General features: G+C 40.8%; 1 protein-coding gene across 2 annotated transcripts in view; it reads right to left on the bottom strand.

Moving 5' to 3' along the window:
• The window catches only part of PHLDB3 (pleckstrin homology like domain family B member 3), a 52585-nt gene extending 46080 nt beyond the window's left edge, over positions 1–6505 (bottom strand). For both annotated transcript variants that reach the window (XM_075190295.1, XM_075190293.1), the window contains exon 1: positions 6263–6505. The gene's annotated coding sequence lies outside the window, so the exon portion shown is untranslated. The remainder of the gene's footprint in view (positions 1–6262) is intronic.
• Between the last annotated feature and the right edge of the window lie 1065 nt (positions 6506–7570).

Raw genomic sequence — 7570 nt, forward strand, 5'->3', positions numbered from 1 at the left:
GCACCAATTGTGCTTAAATTCCACCAATACGGTTATACAAGCACAATCCCAAACCAAGTTGCAATAAGGACACTTCCATGTTGAATACAAAACCTGCAAGTGGCAGAGACTCGAGTTAACAATCTATCCAGTTTTCCACCATGCCCAAATATATGGAATAGGATCGGATCTGGTTTGGCAAGCCTACACCCTGTACAATTTACTAGAACAGACCTATCAAAATTACCCGTGCTTGCGTGGGTTTCCTCCGGGTGCTCCGGTTTCCTCCCACACGCCAAAAACCTACTGGTAGGTTAATTGGCTGCTAACAAATTGACCCTAGTCTGTGTGTGTGTCTGTCTGTGTGTGTTATGGAATTTAGACTGTAAGCTCCAATGGGGCAGGGACTGATGTGAATGAGTTCTCTGTACGGCGCTATATAAATAAATGGTGATGATGATGATGATGTATCCAGCATTATAACTGATATATTGTAAAAGATTATATAGTTAATTGACTGGAATTATCTGCAATATTAAGGGTTTTATAGACACCTATGACTGAACAAGAGAATAATAAAAAAAAATAAAAAAAAAAAAAATAAGATTTTAGTTCCTTTATGTAGATGTTGTCAGAGTGGTTTGAGAATACGCCTGCAGGGACTTATCTTGTCATCTTTTAAACCGACAGTTTAACCACCAGACTGTGCTTCCGTGATAACCGTTCATGTGCCAGAAGGAGGGGGCGGGTGCATTTTTATATAATGAGGAGACGCTTTCCCAACAGTTTACACATGTGTCTGAGTGACAGGTTCCTGGTGACAGAGAGGTGATACCGACTCCTGTCAGTGATTTAAATAGTCATGAAAGAGGGAACGAAACTGCGTGACTACTGGGAGTGACTACTGTCACCATCTCCGTCAGGTGGCAGACAGGTGCTGTTTGAAAAACAACATTACACTCTTCTAAACCTCACTAGCATTTAATACAGGCCTGTACGAAACTACAAGTCCCAGCACGCTTTTCCAGTACATAGCAAGGCATTGCTGGCAGTGCATGCTGGGACTTGTAGTTTCACAAACACCTGGAGAGCCACAGGTTACCCAGACCTGGATGGATATATATATATATATATATATATATATATATATTCTATGAAGTAGCACTGACATAAAATGTTGTTTTTATATACTTTTAAAGAGATTCTGGTGCCTACTCCATCCATTTCGGCCTTCCTTACGCTTGGCATGGACGTAGATATATACAATTCTTTTATTTTATTATGAATGGATATTTTTTATTGCGATCAGAATTGTCGACACTTATGTAAAGGTACCATGGTAATCATTACAAACAAAAGGCAAGGATAACCATAGTAAACGGCTAAATTAACATGGAAGTCCAATGTAATATGGTTGATTATGATGGTAACTCATACTTGCCAACTCTCCCTGAATGTCAGGGAGACTCCCTGAAATAGGGGTGATCTCCCTCACTCCCTGAAGAGTCTGGCATTCTCCCTGATGCTGAGCCAGTACAAGACGTGGTTGGCTTCGCCATCTGTGGCATGATGACACAGTTCAGAAATTGTGTCCTATGTCCATGTATTGATGCCTGTGGAGGTGGCCATTTTCATGGAGACCAAGATTTAATCAAAGACTGACAGGTAAGACAACATGACTTCAGTAATGGAGACAGAAATGTAAAAGACACTTCAGTCTCTAGAGATTCATTAGCTGCTTTTCTTTAACGCATAGTTGCCTACTCTCCCGGAATGTCTGGGAGACTCCCACATATCTGGGAGACCTCCCGGGAGAGCAGGGCAACCTCCCGTTTCTCGCCCCTGCAATAGATAAGTGGCAGTGGGCGAGGCTTAATGACGCAAATATCACGTCATCTTAGCCCCGTCCCCTGCTGCAATTGGCCAAAATTGTGACAATTGTTTAGGGGGAGGGGCCAAAACGATGCAATTCGTCAAGCCTCACCCCCGCACAGCCACCTCCCCCAGGATCTCCCTGAAGCCAACGAGGAAAAGTTGGCAAGTATGTGGTAATTTTTCATAAGAGGTCAGGCAGACCCAGTTATTCTCTCCACGTCGCTTCAGACTCTCGGTAATCTCCAAATGGCATGAGAATAATCACAATGTCCTGCCATTTATAACTTAATGAGCATCTGTCACCTAGCCGGGGTGAAGTCAGCTATTTTGTGGCCTTAACCAACATTTATGATAATGTAGTTAATGAGTTACTAGGGACAAGTAAGATCACTCAGGTTCTTCATGACTAGTAACCTTATGGTCGCTTGTGAATAGATTGGCATCACTATCATATTTTTCTTGTCCATTTCACTAAGCTGGGGGTTCTATTTACTAAAGCTTCCAAAATGGAATAGTGAATGCGTTGCCCATAGCAACCAACCAGATTCTAGCTCTCATTTATCTTGTACATTCTAGAACAGGATAGCTAGAATCTGATTGGTTGCTATGGGAAACACCAACTTATTATTTTTAGAAGCTTTAGTAAATCTAGCCCCTTGGTGTGTAAAAAAAATAAAATAAAATATTAAATATATGCATATATTAGGGACAGAAAGGTAATAAAAAGTTATGGGCTCCAAAAGAGGGACCTTTGGATGATCAATGCACATCCCTTCACTAAACATGTCTGCATTGTATACTATGACCCTGTCATCCAGGTGTGGCACGATGTGCCCGCTGTCTGCCATGTGTCAGTCCAACCAAACAAAAACAGGGGTGTGGAAGAGGCTTGTGACTAGAAAAGGAACAGATTGTGCAGCCAGTTTACAAGCATGGCCGCTATACCATCAATCACACCACACACCTCATTGTTTACATCAGCTAAACCTGACAGATGGTTCAGCACACACAAAAAAAAAAAAAAACACATAAAACAACCACACACAAAAAATAATAAAAAAAAAAAAAAAATATAAAAAAATCACTTTTATGGGAATGTTTATATCCCTCATAACGGATCAGCAGTCAGGTTTTGCATGGCTGTTTTTTTTCCTCTCAACTTCAGTTTGCTATTCATTTGGCTTGAGCTGAAAGCTTACACTTAGATTTATGGGGGGGGAGGGGTTGAAAGTGAACAAAAAAAATAAGTTAAACAACCTTACACAACAAAGGATGCTAGACTATAGCAGGTCTGAGTGATAACAATCACCATGGTCTCACTGTAGTAACTTTGAAAAAGGCTTATCTGCCTAATTATAATATTATACCCTTTTTCGTCTAATTAAACCTGGTATATATATATATATATATATATATTATGCCTTTTATTTTGTGTGCCACAGATCCCTATGCTAAACAAAACAATTTGTTGGTGGCACAGCCTCCATTTTATTTTATGTTTCTTAGATCTGTATTCTTTTACAGAGTATTAGGCACTAAATATTATGGGTTTCACAGTCTAAGAGGGGTTAATGTCATTAACCAATCTACGTAATACGTACATAGTGGACACTGGTTCTTAATAAAGTGATAGGCTGTACTCTTGTCAACACGGACTCCATTTTCAAAATGGCTGCTACCTCAGTAAGTGACGGGTGCATTTTAACGCTAAGCCCAGAGTCGCAACTTAAAATTTTAGCGCCTGGGGCGAAAAAAGAAAACTGGACGGTCACCCCTCTGACTAGGCCCTAGTTTCGGCCCCGACCATGCCGTGTATTGGTTTTGTACCTATTTATACAAAAAATGACTGTCTTGAGGTGATAATGTCCTGAGCTACCCGTGGTTCCTGATTTAGAAATATAAATTAGGACAGTGCAGTGTATATAGCAGGAGATGCTCAAGCATCACAGAAGGGAGAATGAGCACATCCAAATGTTTTGTTCCGCCATGGGAAAGCCACTTTCTGCTGTGTGTAATAGGGCCCACTGAGTGAGTGCAGACAGTAGTGGAAATCGGATATGGCGGCAGATCTTGTATCACTGTTCCCATTGTGCTTTGGGAGCATCGCCAACGGAAAGTGCTTGGAGAGCAGCCGTCAAACCTAACACCACCTGTGACCTCGTGTCCTTTAGAGGTGTCAAAGTGCCAACCTGTCGCCTCTTCATAAAAGCGCCATATGGTAGTGTCCTAGATCCAGGGCAAGATCACAACAATTAAAGGTTTTGCCGTTCATTAACTCAGTCCGCCAGGTAACCTTATATCCCACACATAGCTGCGGTTTAATAAACAAGCTCAGATGCTCTGTAATGAACTAATTCAATAGCAATATCATAGGAATGGTCAAATGCCAGCTGCCAGGAAGCCACGGCACCTAAAATATTAATAATGGCAACTAACTTTTTGGTAGAAGTTTTTTAGCTCTCAACTGGTTCACATCTTCCCTGACTGTATAGTGTGATTGTCTCCTACATTGTACATAATTGTGGCCACAGCTGTAATAATTCAATATATAGCTCTAGAAAATATATATTTAAATAGAACATGCAACATTGGCATATCATCACCATTTATTTATATAGCGCCACTAGTTCTGCAGCGCTGTACAGAGAACTCACATCAGTCCCTGCCCCATTGGAGCTTACAGTCTAAAGAGAGACAGACAGAGACAGACAGACAGAGACACTAGGTTCAATTTTGATAGCAGCCAATTAACCTACCAGTATGGTTTTGGAGTGTGGGAGGAAACCGGAGCACCCGGAGGAAACCCACGCAAACACGGGGAGAACATACAAACTCCACACAGATAAGGCCATGGTCAGGAATTGAACTCATGACAACAGCATTGTGAGGCAGAAGTGCTAACCACTAAGCCACCGTGCTGCATATAACTTATAACAACTATATGATGCAACAGGGATGAAAGCATCATATAAAAATGTATGCAATTCTTATACGCCAACAGAGCAACATATCATAGAAAAATAATATAGTCAATAGTCGGCTACAAATGATCATACTCAAATAACCGGCTGCATTTAAAAAATTAAATATAAAAACATATAAGTTGGATGTAAGTACTTGGAGCACAGACCACAAGATGTATACTGTTAGTGGTGTACTAGCAGCAGGGAAGCGGTTAACGTAATGGATATTCATTTCCTTTGCTAACTCAATGAATGAAACCCAGTAAGCAGCCTAATCAATGCCAGACTTGCCATATACCATTTAATCAAAGGTAAATAGCATAGAATTCCATTGATCTGCACCAGCAATGCATGTGTAAGCAATTAGTTTACTATACTGTGATCAATGCTTTCACAAATCCATTGAGTTATATAAACCCAGTCTATTCAACACTTTACAGCTGAGTTGCTTTGATTATAGCAGGACCACCCCCTCCAAAAAAAAAAATGTTTAATATTTCAATAGATCAGTTGCATCTAAGCAGACCATCAAGAGCAATTCCAAAATACTAATTATATGAAAGACGATTACTTTTAACTTCTATTTGGACCTTTAATTTCATACTCAAGAAACAGCTCCCTATATTTAAGGGGAAGGTCACATCTGCATGCAGCTGTGCTAGCTAATTATACATTTTATTAGAGGGGAAAGTGTATTTATAGCAACAATTTTAGGATGATTATTACATTCCTAGACATGTGCGGCAATAACTGTTTTTGCAAACACAATTGGAAGAGCCAAGAGGGCACCCTGCGTTGCTTTGCGCTCACCGTTTGGAAGTTTATAACATGGGGTCATCGACCCTTCGGGTAAACAAACCGCAAGTACAGTAACAGTTCTGGTTAAAAATAAATAAAAAAGTTTACAAAAAAAAGTGGAACAGAGATTGTAACTAAAAACTAGTGTGAACTGACCGTGCGTTTGCTGTAGAGCTGAACGATCCCCGTTTCCAGCGTCCGGGGAGTTTTCAGCAATTTAACGGAGGGAAAACGCACGTCCCACTCACTAGGCTTGGTAACAGGGTGCCAGTAGGTTATTTGAATATATACTTTTATCATATAGGTCTATTTAATATTATACTGATCATTTGCAGAAAACCAGTCATTTTTCCATAGACCTGTGCTGTTCTAACTATGCCTAACGTCCTGATAACAGAAGTCAGGTACTTACAGATCTCCAATCCAGCAGGGCACGCTGGAATTTGTAGTTCCACATAAAGCAGCCAGCCACAGGTTGCTAATGAATGCATACCCACACACTCTGCGCTTGATTTTAATTAGATCTCATGATTAGCAACCCCAAAGTGAACTCTGTACAACTCCTCTCCGTCCCTGCACATAATTGCTTACAAGATCTGTATAGCCCCTTCCTCTGTATATTAAATCCAATGGTGAACAGGTCTTACCTTGTTGAACTGTGTCCCCCACTGGCTTGCTTTGTGATCCTCTGCTGTACAGTGCAGTAAAAAAAGGGCAAAGTCTTCCTGTGCACAGTCACCTGAGTGTGTGTGTGTGTGTGTGTGTCACTACACAAGTCCACAGTCAGGTCCAGTAACACCACAATAGTGTGTACAGCAGACGCAGCTTGTAGTAGCAACCCTGGTACACACAGCAGCTGTACAACCAGCTTGTAGCACTATAGTATCAGAGTGGTTGACAGAGTGAATGATTCACAGATACTGGTTGTGTAAGACCTGCCCCCTTCTCTACTGACACACCTCTCCCTCATTCTCCTAATCCTTCCCTCACTCCCCCTCCTGTCTCACACACAATCCCCTTATCTCTCACAAAACAAAAGCAGTTTGAAAATAAAAAACCTTTTGTGTGCAAGGATAATAGATGTTCTAAAGTACCACTATTTATTCCTGCAAAGTTAGTTTCTGTACTGTTCTTGGTTAGAAACAGGAACAGAATTTGCAGATTAGTTCAGAACAATATGAAAAGTGCACATTGTTACATTTACACGTTTTTATATTTGGATAATGCACTTGAGTCTTACAGTACACAGAGTTATATCTGTCGCCTCAAAATACAGTTTTGTGGGTGTTATTTGAGTGTAATTGGACACAAACTCTCCGAAACCAATCAGTTGTTTGCTTTCAATGTCTAATAATATCTAATGGTAGGGAAGTAATTTAAAAAATGCCATATTTCTTAAAGCAGATTCGTACATTTCTGGTATGTACCTTGCTGTTAGGTCGAGCAATGCTTCCAAAATAAAATATACGTGCGCACAAATGTTTTTGGCCACAGGCAGCAGAACGGTTTGGTATTTCTGCGTCTAATGTGAGTTCGTTTCTGTTTGGTTGCCATGAGTTAATGTACATAATGTGAAAATAAACCGACTTTGGTTGCTCAACAGGAAAGTCCAACTCAGTCAAAATATGACTAATTCATTCTAAACAAACTTCATTTTTTTGTCATGATGCAATCATATGTCCATGAGGTCATACAATTATCGCTGTGTGTGGCATGGCAAGATCTTAATAGAAAAGGAATGGAATGGAAAAGATGAACGTTCCTCCAGATTTGACCATTTTAATTGACCCATAGGCAAACCAAGGGGGGGGGGGTCCTAGTGCCTGGAAACCCCCCTCCAAGCCTGGGGCTCTGTATAATTGAGGTGGCTGGACCCTGCCCCCGCTTCACACGCTTCTGCAAGCACTAACAGTAGTGCACGCAGCATTGCCCATGTATATTATGGGGATAGGAAG

Source organism: Mixophyes fleayi, chromosome 11, assembly GCF_038048845.1.
Source record: "Mixophyes fleayi isolate aMixFle1 chromosome 11, aMixFle1.hap1, whole genome shotgun sequence".
Lineage (NCBI taxonomy): Eukaryota > Metazoa > Chordata > Amphibia > Anura > Limnodynastidae > Mixophyes > Mixophyes fleayi.